The sequence below is a fragment of the Neofelis nebulosa genome, chromosome 14 (assembly GCF_028018385.1).
Source record: "Neofelis nebulosa isolate mNeoNeb1 chromosome 14, mNeoNeb1.pri, whole genome shotgun sequence".
NCBI lineage: Eukaryota > Metazoa > Chordata > Mammalia > Carnivora > Felidae > Neofelis > Neofelis nebulosa.
In genome coordinates, this window is record NC_080795.1 from 43,017,089 (window position 1) to 43,034,427 (window position 17,339).

A 17,339-nucleotide genomic window follows, 5' to 3' on the forward strand; every position below is an offset into this window, starting at 1 on the left:
ATCTTTGAATCTTCCAGGGCCTGCCACCTGGAGTATGGTAGACCCTAAATGTTTGTTGAACAAATACGTGAATGAGCGAAGTGAGGAAGTGAATGGTTGTTGAGCAAATAAGTGAACATGAGCTCAAGAAGCTTCCTTGGGGAAGGATGCAAGAGGTACACAAAAGGAATAATACAGAAAAGATCGAGTGCTTTCGTGAGAAGGAACAATCACATCAGGTGAAGTCAGTGATGCCCAGTCCTGGCTGCCATGGTACAGTTCCCACAAGGGCTTGAAAGATCTCAGAGCCCAACCTGTTAAATCAGTCTTGGAGGATGGACCCAAGCATTGGTAATTATTAAAGTTCTTCAGGAGATTCCAATTTCAGCCCTTCGAGACCCACTGGGACAGAAAGGTCAGGAAGGAATTCATAGAGGAAGTAGCTTTTGTGAATACCCTTTTAAGGATGGATTGAGTTTTGACTTGTAAAAATGAGCAGGAATTGGGGAAGATGTCCTGACTTCTCGCCCTCCCAGCCACAATTCCAGCTGGTCTATTTTACCTAACCCAGACAGATGTTAGCAACTGGTCAGGGGGCCCCTGGCAGCTAAGTGGCTTTCTCCCCTCTGGGCCATATGAGATCGTGGCCACCAGTGTCTCAGGGACTCAGGTAAGCTAGTCCTCAGGGACTGTCCACCCTAGGGGAATGTCTGTATCCACTCGTGTAGCCCAACTCGAGCACTGCAGTGGGAGGTTGATGCCACTCTATCCCTCTATGAGTTGGGAACTCATGAAAAGATGGGAAACATAAAAAGCCTCCTTCCTGTGGTGCCTTCACAGGGATCTAACAAACTGCTCTTGGCTCCACTGCCAGCCCTCGGGACAGAGACCATGGGGCTTTCTAGTGCTCTTGGAAATGATACTACAGAGGGTTCTTAGCAGCTATACCTGAGCCCCAAGGAACAAAGGAAAATAATACGTCAGAGAAGGACAACAGCTAGAGAGAGAGAGAGAGAGAGAGAGAGAGAGAGAGAGAGAGAGATGATAAAGCAATTAGAACACAAAACATAAAGGCTCAAAAAAATTACCACCACTGGAGGAGATAGTCTGTAAATAAATAAGAGAAGCTGATGAGATTTAAGAAAAGTCTTGGAGTGCCTGGGTAGCTCAGTCAGTTAAGTGTCCGACTCCTGATTTCAGCTCAGGTCATGTTCTCCTGGTGTGTGGGACTGACCCCTGAGTCCGGCTGACAGTGTGGAGCTTGTTTGGGATCCTCTCTCTCCCTCTCTCTCTGCCCCTCCCCTGTTCTCACATGCTCTCTTTCTCTCTCTCTCAAAATAAATAAACTTAAAAAAAAAAAGTCTTTAAAAGACAGCCTGGAATTTATTTTTTAAGTTTTTTTTTTTTAGTGTTTATTTAGTTTTGAGACAGAGAGAGACAGAGCATGAATGGGGGAGGGCCAGAGAGAGGGAGACACAGAATCTGAAACAGGCTCCAGGCTCTGAGCTGTCAGCACAGAGCCCGACGCGGGGCTCAAACTCACGGACCGCGAGATTGTCACCTGAGCCAAAGTTGGCCGCTTAACCGACTGAGCCACCCAGGTGCCCCGGAGACAGCCTGGAATTTAAACAAACAATATGATTTCCAAATTACAGCAATTGGATTAGGTAATATGAGTAGGATAGTCAGTGGTGAGACTCCAGTCAGGGCCTGGAGGATCAAGCAGAAGAAACAAAAACCACAGAGCTGACACAAAGAGATGGCCACCATAAGGGAAAACAGCAATTCCAGAAGGAGAAGGAGAAACAGCTGCAAAACAGGCCAGGATTCAACAGTGAAACAAGATTTCCTGCCGATGAGGAAAGAGCAGGAACTGTCTTGGGAGTTTTAACAAATTCTATCGGGTTCACAGGTAAAAAGAACAAGGAAGGAGAATCAGGTTGGCACTTCACTCAGCTGAATGGGAAGCTAGGTGCATAACATTTATGGACCTTTGAGAGCAAAGGACTGCAGCCTAAAATTCTTAAAGAATTAAAAAATTCAACAAAATTGATAACCCCCTCTCAAGTCTGATTAAAGAGAGAACAAAAAAGAAACAACAGAGGGAATGAAAAAGAGCCATCATCACAGATACAGAAGAGATTAAAATAATTATAATAGTTGATTATATGCTAATTCTATGACAATAAATGTGAAGATCTAGAGGAAATTACCAAAATCAATCCAAGAAGTGAAAACATGAATGACTAATTATAGTGAGAGAGAGGAGAAAGATATTAAAGTTTTCTACCATTAAAAAGGGTATCAGGACAGATGGTTCCACAGCTCAGTTTTCTAATCGTCAAAGAACAGATAATTTCGATGTTAATTAACTTACTATAAACCATGGGGGAAAAAATGAAAGCTTCTCAATTTATTTTATGAAACAGGCATAATTTTAATACTGAAATCTGATTAGGATAATACATAAAAGGAAACTGTAGGCCAATCTTACTTACAGCTATAGATGCCCAAATTCTAAATAAAATATTAACAAATAAAATCTAGTGACGTGGCCAAAGAATAATACACTGTAACTAAGTAGAATTTAGTCTAGAATTACAAAGCACAACATCAAGAAATCTATCAACATAAATATCTCCATCAATAAATTAAAGGTGAAAAAGCTTATCATGCTATCAATAGTTCCTGAAAAGGCATTTGATAAAATTCAGCTGCCATGCCTATTTAAGCTTTATGGAAAATAAGAATAAAATGACAGTTGTTAGATATAATAAAGTTTCTATCAAAAACCAATAGCTAATATCATTCTAATTGGAAAAATACCAAAAGCATTTCAACTAAAATCAAGAACCAGACAAGAATGCTCACTATTGCCATTTTAATTAAATATTTTCCTAGAGATTTAGAGAGTCAGACAAATATAATAAAGTAAGAAAATGAAGTGATTCATATAAATTTTGAAAAAAGAAAGTATTGGAATATTTCTTTTTGCTCATGGTTCTCTCTTTCTTTCCAGATTTACACCTGCTATTACTATTTAACTTTGCCTTGGATATGTTTAGGAAATACAGGAAGAACATAAAGTTAAGTAATTGATATGAATATTTGACAATATTTTCTTGACATGAAAATGTCATGACATTTCATGACATGTCATGAATGACATGATTGCATTATTAGAAAGCCTAGGACACTGTAGTTTAAAAAACAAAAAACAAAACAACAACAACAACAAACCCTCAAATTAATGAGGAATTTGGTAACACAGCAAGACCTACAACAATGCACACAAAAATTAGTCACTTCTCCATACTATAGTATGTTCATCAAAAACTAGAAATGAGAAAAAAACTCAATTAATTTTAGTGGCAAAATCTTTAAAATATTGAAGGAAGAATATAAAAGAGGTATAGAAATATGTGAAAAAAAAAGAAAATCTGAATAAATGTTAACACCATTTGTTCAGGAGAGTTAATATCACAAAAAATTTATTCTCCCCCAAAATATAAACATAATGCAATCTCAATCATAATCCCAGAAGGTTTTGGATTGTAAATAGATTTTATTTTGAAGTATAGTATAGATACAGAAAAGCACTCAAATCATAAATGTGCCCTTGTAACTAACATCTCCATAAAGAAATACAGTACAACCAGTACCCCAGAACTCCGTCATCATGCGTCCTCCTGGTCCATACCTCCCACCCAGGGCATCTACTGTCTTGACTCTTAATACCATTGACTTATTTTGCTTTCAGCAGTTTTGTTTCTTAATTGGATAAATGCACTTAAAATCTACATGGAGGCACAAATGTCCAGAAAAGAAGAAAAATAGGAAAAAGTGTAATGCTTTGGGAGGATTCACATTTTCAGATATCAGAACACTCCAAAAAACCATTGTCATCAAATCAAATCATTGTGTATTAGTACAGGAAGAGAAGAAGGAGAGGAACAGGATAGGGGATTGAAAAAAATCAATCCCAGGACAGGAGAGCATTTACATGACAAAGCTGATCATTTAGGTCATCAGGGAAAATGATACTAGTTCAACTTAACTATTCTCCAAAAGAACAAACTGAATCCCATCTTATGCCATAAAAACATTTTTAGATACATTAAGGACTTGTTACATTTGTATAAAATAAGATAGTAAATAGCTTAGAAGAAAAATCTAGGTTAATACATGGATCGGAGAGGGGATGGGAAACTCCGAACCTCTGAAAGAAAAGACACATTTGACTGATTTAAATTGGAAATGCTTGGCAAAATATGATAGCCAACTGATGATAGGTTTTGGGGAGGGGGGGAGAGTTATACAGATGACAGAGAAATGACAAATAACAATAAGATAAGAAGAGCTTACTTCGCTTACGTTTCTTGAAAAACTAATGGATCCAATTCACAATCCATGTCAACACATCTTAAACTACCCTTGTTCACTGTTTAACTTTGGAGAAATGAGAACATTTAGAAAGAGAGAGACATGGTGGTTGCACAAGGCAGTGAATGTAACTAAATGCCACTGAATTGTTGCCTTTAAGTTGTCAATTTTAGCTTATGTGAATTTCACCTCAGCAAATTATTTAGAAAAAAATACCCTCTGTCTCCCAGCCTGAAACTTTTGTATCTACCTCACTCTCAACTCTACCAAAAATGTTCCTCCCCTTGCAGGCCATAAACCCCTTCTGAGGTTCCCTCTCTCTTCCTTCCCATGTTTCTGGTCCTGTGTCTCTGTACCCCCTCTCCCTAATCCAGATCTCAGAATCCTGGGTCACAGTCTGGCAAACACAGAATTCTCTTAGGGAAGCTCGGGGTGAGGGGAGGGACACATTTTCCCTTAACAGGTGGTTGGGAATGGATGAGGGAAGGCTGGGATTACTCATGAGTAAATTCTGTCCCCTTCACATATGTGAGTCTAAGGTAATCTGGGGACAGGCCGCCTTCAGCAGTCTGCCTTCCCCCCACACCCTGAGCCCCTGCCCCCTTCTGTCACCACAGTTGTTCTCAGCCCTGGAAAGTCAATGCCTTGTGGCTGGGAGCCCCAGTCTAGGTTACTTTGGATGGGGACAGTGTACCTCCAGCCCCGTCTGCCTTTGGCAGCCTCAGTCTTACAGAACAGGTGGTTTTGTTTATTTTTTTGCCATTTGATACACAAAATTGTACCCTTTACTGAAACAGCCCCAGAGCTCAAGCACAACAAGTACAGGCACAGTGAGATGGCATTTAATTAAGATACAGAAAATATAAGCAGTAGACATCATGAAGGAGCAGCAAATTGCCGCAAAATAAACATTCCAGCAGCCACTGCCATTTGGCTGCTCAGTGACAGAGAGGACAGGGAGACAGAAGTGTCCCTGGCTGATCTGCTCATCCTGCTCACCTACAGCAGGGCAGGAAGGCAGGAACCGGACCTGTCTGCAGGGTCTGGGACCCCAAGGCTCCAAAATGGATAACTCCACAGCTGCCTCTCCTCCTCTACCCTTTATGGGGGTGCATTTCCCTGGGCTCTTCACATAGGTCAGCTGTGTTTTAGGGAATCACTCTACTTACAGTATTACCAATATCATAGAAAATTTTGGAAAGCCATTATGGCACAGTAAAAAGAACTTTCCACTACCTGTCCCCTCCCCCCCCTTTTTTTAAAAGTCAAATTAACTTGGCTTCAAAGCCTGGCTCTGTCATCAATTGTGTTCAATGTGCACAAATCACATGAATTTTCTAGATTTCGTTTGCTCGTCTCTGGGGCCAGGTAATTGGTTAGAATAATGTAAACGGTTTATTGGGAGTCTTAATTCACAGGGGACATAAATATGAAATGGTTGTATTTTTCCTAAAATTTCTCCCAAACTGTACTTAGGTCAAACCCTCCATTTCTGGCTGAGGAGAAGCAACTTTTACAGATCAGCCCCATTCCCTAGTGTTTCAGTCACCTTTTTATTATTAAAGTTACTTTTAGTCATTAAGATTTTGCCTTGTTCCTTTTAAAATTTCAGTCTTCTATCCATTTCAAATAGTTTTCCTTCCCTTTTAGGATTGTCAGATAAAATATAGAATGCCCAGTAAATTACAATTTTAGACGAATAATTTTTTTGTATAAGGATATCTCATATAATTTCTTTCTTAAATCTGACAGTCCTGCACTTTCTCCCAAGCACAGGATATACTTTGGCTTTAGAAAAGTGGCTCCCAATTCAGGGAACCACTACTCATTAACAATTTCAATGCCTATACGGTATATTGTCAGTGATACGGTAATAGCATTGTATGGTGTCAGATGGTAGCTAGACTTTTGGACAACATAGCATAACGTAGAGGAAGTTGAATGGCCACGTTGTACACCTGAAACTAATATAACATTGTGTGTCAACTATACTCAAAATAATCTTTGTTTTGTTTGTTTGTTTTTTTTAAATTATTTTAGAGAGAGACTAAGAGTGCAATGGAGGGGCAGAGAGGAGAGAGAGAATCTTGAGCAGGCTTCATGCTTAGCACGGAGCCCTACAAGGGGTTTGATCCCACAACCCTGAGATCGTGACCTGAGCCAAAATCAAGAGACGGATGCTTAACTGAGCCATTCAGGTGCCCCGAAAATATTTTTTTTTAAGAAGGAAAATGAATGAACTTCTTTAGACATAAGACAAGTATAGGATAGTTGTTGCTATTCCCAAAGGGAGAAATTAGAAGAAATAATGTACCAGTCCCAAGCAAGTTTTACATTGAGCAGGGGATAGGGGTGTCTGAGTGGCTCAGTCGGTTAAGCATCCGACTTCAGCTCAGGTCATGATCTCACGGCCGGTGAGTTTGAGCCCCGTGTCAGGCTCTGTAGTGACAGCTCAGAGCCTGGAGCCTGCTTCGGATTCTGTGTCTCCTTCTCTCTCTGACCCTCCCTCACTCGCACTCTGTCTCTTAAAAATAAATAAATATTTTAAAAAATTTTTAAATTGACTAGGGCACATTTCATCAAAAGTCAAAGCTTAAAAAAATAAATAAATAAAACTTCAATACCTGGGTTCCACTCCAGACCAGATCAGTTACATCGGAATATCTTGGCTTATCAAGAATTTTATTTTAAATTCCCCAAGGGATTCTATTGTGCAACCAGGGTTGAAACTATTGCTAGGGTAAGGGTGGTCTGGCTTCCTCTTGTCCTGCCAACATCTTCTCCTTCCCAGCATGCATTGCTTTGTTGTTGCAGGGAGGAGAAAGGGGAGTCAGGTCTCATCTTACCAGACTGCCTGTTGTCAGCTAGTAACTTTTTCTGTTGGTCACCCCAGCTCCTCCATTTGACACTGACAGTCCATTAGTTCCCTGTGTATGGCAGGTGTCCAATATGGATTCTCCCGTGAGATACATTTGTTGGTTCTTTGGTGGGCCCTGTGAGGGTCTTTCTTCTGCCTGGTCCCTGGTGTGGGGATGAGATATTAGTTTGCCTTCTCCAAACCAGTCTCTTGCTGTTGAGTCCTCACCCCTGACTAGACAACCTTCCAAGGGGGAGGATACTGGCAAGATCACATAAACCACACCACCTTGTGCAGGGACCAGTTGACCAGCAGGGCTTGTCTCAGTAAGCCTGTGGGGTCTCAGCTGGCCTCCAATGCCAGAGTTCTCTGAACTTTTAGAAGTGGGATACTTAGGGGCACCTAGGTGGCTCAGTCATTTAAGCATCTGACTCTTGATCTCCACTCAGGTCATGAGATTAAGCCCTGCATTGAGCTCTGCACGGACAGCATGGAGCCTGATTGGGATTCTCTCTCTCCCTCTCTCAAAATAAATAAAGAAACTTAAAAAAAAAAAAAGTGGGATACTTAGCACTTGATCTCAGGTGAGGGCCCTGGTTCCCAATCCCAGGATTCCCTCTGCACCCACCGCCATGTTACGGGCATCATAGCTAATGTTTGTTGAGGTTTTCCATGTGCCAGGGGCTGTGCTCAGCTGTTTCAATCACGACCTCTTTTAATCCTCACAACGGGGCAGGGAGTTAGGAATCATTTCCTCACTTTCAGATAAGTAAATTTTGGCTAAGAGAGTTTAAGTAATTTGCTGAAGGTCATCCAGCTAATAAGAATCAGAGCTCAAACTTGACTCCAAAGACCTTGCTTTTGCCACCGTAATTTATAATACTTAGTCCCACCATGATATAATTTGTGTGTGAAACTTCTCTGTGTGTCTAGCACACAGGAGGCACTCAGCAGATATTAGTTCTCTTCCTAGATAACCCTCAAACTGTCACCAAGCACACTTTTATAATGTTCCATCCCTGTTACTGAGAAACAATTTAAAGCTTTTTTCATCACCCCCATGTATTAATCTGTTAATTAATTAATTCACTCATTTAAAACATATCATATGTGCCAGGATCTATGCTTCTACTTAGAAGATAAAAATAATTTAGCATTAGTTTTTTGTGGCTGCCACAACAAATCAGCACAAAGTCGGTCACTATTTTTTTAAGTTTTTATTTAGATTCCAGTTAGTTAACGTACAGTGTTATATTAGTTTCAGGTGTAGAATTTAGTGATTCAGCCCTTCCATACAACATCTGGTACTCATCACAAGCACACTTCTTAATCCCCATCATCTATTTAACCCACCCCCGCTTCCCACCTCCACCCTGGTAACCATCAGTTTGTTCTCTATAGTTGAGTCTGTTTCTTGGTTGGCCTCTCTCTTTTTTCTTTTCCTTTTGCTCATTTGTTTTGTTTCTCAAGTTCCACATATAAGGGAGATCATATGGTATTTGTCTTTCTCTGACTGACTTATCTATCTTGGTATTATGTTCTCTAGCTCCATCCATGTTGTTGTAAATGGCAAGATTTCATTCTTTTTTTATTGCTGAATAATATTCCATTGTATAAATATACTACTTCTTCTTTATCCATTCATCAGTCAAGCTCGGTCACTTTAAACAACAAAGATTTATTCTCTCACTGTTCTGGAGGCTGGAAGTCTGAAAACAAGATGTCGGGAGGGCCGCACACCTTCTAAAGATTCTGAGGGAATATCTTTCTTTGACTCTTCACCCCATCAGTGTGAGTAATGGGGAGTTTCTGAAGGATTTGAAACAAGGAAGAGTGACATGATGAGATGTTAGAAATACCACTCTGGAGTGAGGTCGGGGAGACAGGAAGGGAAGTTAGCAGGTAGCCTGGAACTTCTAAGATTTCATAGACTACTACTGCTATTATGGCTAGTAATATAATGATAGCAATAGCATTATTTAAATTTGTCACCTTTAATATTTTTGCCAAATAAGGATTAAAGGGAAAACAAGATTATTTAAGATTTTATTTATTTTTGTTTGTTTTGTTTTGTTGTAAGATTTTGTTTTTAATGAAACACATTTTCATACCAAAAAAGTATGAAGGACAATCTCAGCTTAGAGGTGAGTTCTTTGTTTGTTTGTTTGTTTATAGCTTTTTTTTATTATGGTAAAATATACATGACATAAAATTTACAATTTAACCACTTTATGTGTACAGTTTTGTGGTATTAAGTACACACACACATTGTATGACATTCACCACCATCCCTCTCCAGAACTTTTTCATCTTCCCCAGCTGAAACTCTGACCCTCTTAAAGGCTGACTCTCCCATCCCCCATTCCTCCAATTCCTGGAAGCCATCATTGCACTTTGTCTCTGTGAGTTGGACTATTCCAAGTACCTAATACAGATGGAATCGTACGATATCTGTCCCTTTCTGGCTGGCATATTTCACTTAGCATAATGTTTTCAAGGTTCACCCATGTTGTAACGTGTCTGAATTTCCTTTTTTAAGGCCGAATAATATTCCATCATATGTACATATTCCATGTTTTGTTTAGCATTCATCTGTAGATGGACAGTGAGTTTGTTTCCACCTTTTGGCTATTGTGAATAATGCTGTTATGAACATGGATGTACAAATATCTATTTGAGTCCCTGCTTTCAGTTCTTTAGGGCATCTGCTCAGCTGTAGACTGCTGGATCCTATGGGAATTCTATGTTTAATTTTCTGAAGAGCCATCATACGTTTTCCACAGTGGCTGCACTATTTTACATTCTTTCCAGCAATGCACAAGGCTTCTAATTTCATCACAAATTTCCATATCCTCACCAGCACTTATTATTTTTTATATATATATTTTAATGGTGGCCGTCTGAATGAGTGTGAAGTGGCATCTCATTGTGGTTTTGATTTGTATTTCTCTAATGATTAGTGATGCCAAACATCTTTTTATGTGTTTATTGGTCATTTGTACATCTTTGGAAAAGTGCCTGTTCAAGTATTTACCCATTTTTTAATTGAGTTGTTTGTTTTGTTGTTGTTGAGCTACAGCACTTCTTTCTCCAATTCCATGGGTTGCCTTTCATTCTGTTGTTAGTGTCCTTTGACAGCACAAAAGTTTTTCATTTTGAAGTCCGATTTTCATTTTTTTTCTTTTGTTGTCTGTGCCTTTAACATCATATCCAAAAAGCATCTTTGTCAAATCCAGTGTCATGAAGCTTTTCCCTATGTTTTCTTCTAAGAGTTTTATAGTTTTACTTTTATATTTAGATCCTTAATCCCCTTTGAATTAATTCTGGTATATGGTGTAAGGCTAGGGTCCCACTTCATTTTTTAACATGAGGATATTCAGTTTTGAATTCTCTATTGTAAACAAAATTAGACTTATGGGGAAAATTGCTCCATTGTCTTTAACTTTATTTGTCCCTTCAGATTGGTACAAATTTCACTAGGGTCTATGGAATGATACTTGGAAACTCCAGTCTAGGAGAAAGACAATGATGGCCTGAACTAGACCTGAGGAGTGGGGTGGGGTGGGGTGGGGTAGGGTGGGAGAGGTGGGGCTCAATTTGAGACCTTTCTCTAATACAGAATCAATGGGATGTCATGGCTCATGGTATATGGAATGTGATGAAATTCGGGCAGATGTCTGTTTGAGTGACAGGGCAAATCATATTGCCTTTAATAGTTGAAGATAAAATAAACCTTAAAACTGGCAGCCACATTATCCCTCTTGAAGAGCAAAGAAATTTTGGAGAGCCTGGGTGGCTCAGTTGGTTAAGCATCTGACCCTTGATTTCAGCTCAGATCATGAACTCATGGAGATAAGCTCCATATCGGGTTTTTCACTGAGCACTGAGCGTGTGAAGCCTGCTTGGGATTATCTCTCCCTGCCCTTCTCCCCTCAAAATAAATAAATAAACTTACAAAAAAAAAAAAGAGCAAAGAAATTTCTGTTTAGGAAACATCTCTAGTCATTCATTGGGGGGTGGAAGGAATAAACCTAAGCCTTGGTCTCAAGAAGACAGGGCAAGGGAAGGGTGAACTCATTTGCAAAGGAAATGAGAATATTTTAGTTTAATAGAACAGGCGCAGAGGGAGAGGTGAGGGACCCAGGAAGAGGAGGGAGAATAAAGAAGATGCAAGGAAGTTGGGACTGGAGGAAGGTGTTGAGTATGATGGTGGAAATTGTGCCTAAGGGGGAAAGAGAGCCAGATTGGAAGGGTTGCGCAGAGACTTGGAAGAGCATGTTAATATCTCATGTTGCTTGTTGTTCCTTGTGATCTGTAGCCACCTATACTAGCCTCAATTTCCAGTAACCATCTGCACAGACTGTGCCTTGTGGTACTAGTTCTTTGGGAAGACAAGTCAAAGAAAAAGGGAATAGGTACCTTTATAGATCCAAAATAGAAGAATGGTAAGTGAGGTGCAAAAAAAAGCTCTTTTCTCCCCATTAAACAAAATGTTGCTCTTTGCAAGCCTGAACCGATCTCTGTGGCAGTCGGAATGCATAACGCTGATGAGCATACAGTTGGTCCCTCCTCATCTCTGAAACAATCACTGAGACAGAGAGGTGAGGTTATGCTCTCATATGACACGGCCTACCCCTGAGGTTAGGAGCAGGGCCGACCCACCTACTACACCAGCTGGGGATGGTCCCTCCTTCAAGTAGGTGTACATGTCCTTGCTGTCAGCATTTCCTTCTCCTACCAACCTGCTGAATAGTTGCTGGTTTATTCCAGTTGGTTCATGGATGTGAGCCCTGACTCCTGGCTCCACCCCCACAGTCTTGGTGCTTCCTAGGACACAGCTCTCTCCTCATGCCCATGGCACTGGGCTGTCTTCTGAATCTCCTTGTCACATGATCTGCAAGTAGAGTGGCATCAGGGAGGCAAGATCCATTATAAACATACTGTGAAAAAATACATGCAGGTGGCTTAGCCACACTTCTTATGCAGCAAAAAATCGGTCTGGATCACTTTTTATTTTTGTTTCTTAAAAATCTCTCTCTTAACCTTATGCAAAGCCGAAGAACTCTTTAGGAGGATGACGTGAGTTTTCCTTGAAGGAGCTAATGTAATGTTTCTAAAACCTATCTTGTGTTTGTTGGAATGAACCAGGAAGCTACTTGTTAGCTTGTTTTCTGCTTTTTTACATGTCTAGTTTACAGATCAGGAACTGTCTAGATCCTAGAATAGGCTCTAATCAGCTCTTTGCTTTTCCTTTACGACTAATAAACTCCTGGTGAGTGGGACAAATTCGTGAGAGCCCAGCATATGACCCCCACTCCTTACCATCTATGAAGTTTGGGAAGACCCAGCAGAAGAGAGAGGAGACAACAGCACCCCCCACCACTACTACCAAAATAAGAGCAAGACCTGAATGACAGAAAAGATTAGAAGCTATTTGTCAAAATGCACAGCAAACAAAAGGAAATCCTGCAGTGAGAAATGTTCCTGGGCCACCAGCTTTTGAGGACCAGAAGGCTTACTTCTGCTACAGACGGCACACCTCTGTGGGGCCTTGTTCAAGTGCAAGCTGAACAAAGAGGAGATGGCTCCAATGTAACCTGACTTTGGAAGCAGAAACAGGAAAATAATGGATATTGGAAATCAAGGAATGAGGACATTGAATGATGACAGGATAGAATGTGCCTTCCCCAAACTGGAGACATTTCCAAGAAGTTGGCCACCTATGGATCTTCCTGGATCCAGGAAGTATCCTGGATCTTCAAGAAGGTATTTTTTCAGTAGAGACTAGGCTGAAATGATACCATGGAGTAGATTAGTGTCTTCATTTTTTTAAGATAGATTTTTCTGTCATAAAAAGTGACAGAAGGGGCGCCTGGGTGGCGCAGTCGGTTAAGCGTCCGACTTCAGCCAGGTCACGATCTCGCGGTCCGTGAGTTCGAGCCCCGCGTCAGGCTCTGGGCTGATGGCTCGGAGCCTGGAGCCTGTTTCCGATTCTGTGTCTCCCTCTCTCTCTGCCCCTCCCCCATTCATGCTCTGTCTCTCTCTGTCCCAAAAATAAATAAAAAACGTTGAAAAAAAATTAAAAAAAAAAAGTGACAGAAACAAATGAAACATATAAAGACACTACTAATGTAACCCCATCACCTAGAGACTGTAAGCAACTTTTTGGGTGTTAAAGTCTTTGTTTCATCTGTGCATGTATAGAAACCCTCAGACTTTCCTTCCCCAAATTAGGAAATCATATGGCATATTTTATGTTGTAACCTGCTTTTTTCAATTAAAAATATATAATGATATCATTCCATATCAATACACATAGTTTCATATCAGTTTTTTAAAATCTCTTTTATGTATTTATTTTGAGAGAGAGACAGCACAAGTGGGGGGGTGCAGAGACAGAGGGAGAGAGAGAATCCCAAGCAGGCTGCCAGGGCAGAGCCCAACGTGGGGCTTTAACTCTCACAAAACCTTGAGATCATGATCTGAGCTGAAACCAAGAAACCAAGCTTAACCGACTGAGCCACCCAAGCGTCCCAGTTTCATATCACTTTTAATGAATGAATAGTTTTCATTCATATGGATTTAAATTATTTAATTCCCTCTGGGTTAGAAATTTGTCTTTTTGCATTTTTTAATCGTTACAAACAATATTACGGTAAAGTCTTTGCTGATAAAACTCAGGACACAGCCATGATGATTATGTTAGGATAAATTCCTACAAGTAGAATTGCTGGAACAAAGGGCATACGTGTTTTTAAAGAAGTTGAATAGTACTGCAAATTCCCTTTGTGAAGGTCGTACCGATTATACTCCTGGGTCCTGTCGGCAGCGCCTACACACTCCTGTCTTTTTACATTCTTAATAAAGTGCACCTTACAAGACATTAATTCAGGAGAACACTCGCCACGCTAATTAGGCAGATTTGAAGGGAATCACACATCAAAACTTTATTATTGCAGTTTGCTTCCATAGTCAGCCGTCCACACCCCTGGCTCTCTCTCCTTGCTTTCTCCTTGGCATTATTTGGGTACCCATCTCTCTCTTGCATGAGGCTTAGCTAGTCTAAGGGCAAGGAACATGTCTGATGCAATTTGTAGTCTATATCCCTGAGGGCCTAGCCCTGAGTTTTGTTTGTGATTGATTTGTTAAATATTTGTTAATGTACATGAACAGAATTCAAATATGTAATTTAGATCCAGTGTAACTCAAGAGATAGAAAGTGACACAGCATAGGGGGAAAAATAGTGTTCTGTAAATTATGAGGAGAATGAAAAGGATAGTTTTATTTCGAAGTCCAAATGCTGCTTAGCAAGAATCCTTACCGCTGGGTTTCTAACAAAATCCTTGCCAATGTTGCCCATAGTTGACATATTCATTTAGTTCGTAATTCACTTGTTCAGACTCTTATGAGCAGCATATTGAGCACCTAGCACACCGGGGACATAAAACTCAGTCACTGCATGCTCAGATTTTACAATGGATTTGGAGAGTGGAAGCATATGTATTGATGCATCAACAGTTATCTAGCAATCTAGCACTCGTGGTGTGCTCATGGGATACAGAAATAAATGATACCTAGTCTGTGACCTCTAATAGTTTACAATCCCATGGAGAAGAGAGACTGTGGACAAATAATTTCACCACTGTATGATTAGTGCTCTTCATATGCCAGCACTGTGTCAGCAGAAGGCATTGTGGTGTGTGTGTTGCGGCGGGGGGAGGCAAAGCATCAGCTTCAGAATCAGGCAGACCTGCATCTGAATTCATGACTGTCTGCTTTCGAGCTCTGTGTCCCTGGGCAAACCACTTCAATCTTCAGTTTTCTTAACACCAGGCTGAATGCACAGATTGAATGAAATAATGTGTGTGAAGGGCCTTCAAAACCTGTAGATGGTAAATGATTGCTGTTAGCAGGACATGGTCAGGGAAGGAGGGGGTACCGAGACTGGACCAGGAAAGCAGATGTGACATTATGGGGCATAAATCGTAAAGAAAGGCATTCATGCAAAGGGAACAGCATGTGTAAAGGGGGGGGGTGGGCATGGACACCACTGATGTGTTTGGAAAGTTATCATAGTTTCATGGTATTATACCAAAAAATAAGAAACAAGGAAGGGCACAAAATGAGCAGGAAGACATTGGTAGAAGACCGATCGCAGGAGGGCTTTGTATGTCATAGTGAGAATGTGGACATTTCTCTCTACAGCTGTGTTGTCCAGTACAGTAGCCACTAGCCACATGTGGCTATTTAAATCTACAAGAACTAAAATAGAATTAAAAATGCAGTTTCTCGGGGCGCCTGGGTGGCGCAGTCGGTTAAGCGTCCGACTTCAGCCAGGTCACAATCTCACGGTCCGTGAGTTCAAGCCCCGCGTCAGGCTCTGGGCTGATGGCTTGCAGCCTGGAGCCTGTTTCCGATTCTGTGTCTCCCTCTCTCTCTGCCCCTCCCCCGTTCATGCTCTGTCTCTCTCTGTCCCAAAAATAAATAAAAAACGTTGGAAAAAAAAAATTTAAAAAAAAATGCAGTTTCTCAGTCACATGAGTCACATTTCAATGGCCAGTTTCAGTAGGCACATAAGGCTACCATATAGGACCGTCCAGGTAGAGAACATGTCCCTCATTGTAGAAAGTTCTATTGGACAGAACTGCTCTGGAACCTTTCTACTCAAAGTGGTCAGCAGACCAGAAGCGTTGGCCTCACCTGGAGCTTGTTAGAAATGCAGAGTCTCTGTCTCCACCCCAGATCTAGTGAATTAGAGTCTGCATTTTAACAAGCTCCCACCTTCCTCCCCCACCCCACCGTCGGCAATTCACGTGTACATGGAAATTTGAGGCGCACTGCTCTCTGGAATGGGGGCCCATTGAACCATTTAAGCGAAGCAGCATGGTCAAACTCGCATCTTTTTCTTTATTCTTTCCATTCCTGTCTCCCCATTCCGCCCCACTCCCACTCCAACCACCACCATTCTACTCTCTATCTCTGCAAGTAGAGACAGAATTTTCTTCCTGTGGTTGTCTTGTTTCACTTATGAGCATAATGTCCTCCAGGCTCATCCATGTTGTCATAAATAACAGGGTTTCCTTCTTTTTGAATGCTGAATAATATGTATATCATATTTTCTTTATCCATTTATCTCTCAATGGACACTTAGGTTGTTTCCATACCTTGGCTATTGTGAATAATGCTGCAGTGAATCTGGGAGTGCAGATTATCTCTTTAAAATACTGACTTTGTTACCATTGGAGGTAGCATAGCTGGATGTTCTATTTGTCATTTTTTGAGAAACCTCCATACTATTTTCCATAATGGTTATACCAATCTACATTTCCACCAACAGTGCACAAAGGTCTCTTTTCTCCACATCCTCGCCAACACTTATCTTTTGATAACAGTCACTCTAACAGGTGTGAGGTGGTCTCCATTGTGGTTTTGATTTGCATTTCTCTGATGATCTGTGATGTTGAGCATTTTTCATATATTCTGTATCTGCTGGCCATTCATATGTCTTCTTTTGAGAAATATCTCTTCAAGATCGTTTTCCCATTTGTTAACTGGGCTATTTTTTTGCTGTTGTTGTTATTGAGTTGTTTGAATCTATATTTTAAATTAACCCCTTATCAAATCTGCAAGATTTTTCTCTCATTCTATAGTTGTCTCTTCACTCTGTCGATTGTTTCCTTTGCTATACTGAAGATTTTTAGTTTAATGCAATCTCACTTGTCTCTTTTTGTTTTTGTTCCCTGTCCTTTTAGGGTCATATACAAAAACTCATTGCCCAGACCAGTGTCAAGGAACTTCTTCCCTATGTTTTCTTCTAGGAGTTTCTTCTAGGAGTTTCAGGTCTGACATTTAAGTCTTCAATCCACTTTGAATTGACTTTTGTATATGAAGTGAGATAAGGATCCAATTCCATTTTTCTGTATGTAGATATCTAGTTTTCCCGGGATTACTTATTGAAAAAACTGTCCCTTTTCCCATTATGTGTTCTTGGCACCCTTGTTGGAGGTCATTTGACCATATATGTAAGGGTTTATTTCTGGGTTTTCTATTCTGTTCCATTGGTCTTTATGTGCGGCTTTATGCCAGTAACGACATTGTTTTGATTACTATGTCTTCAGA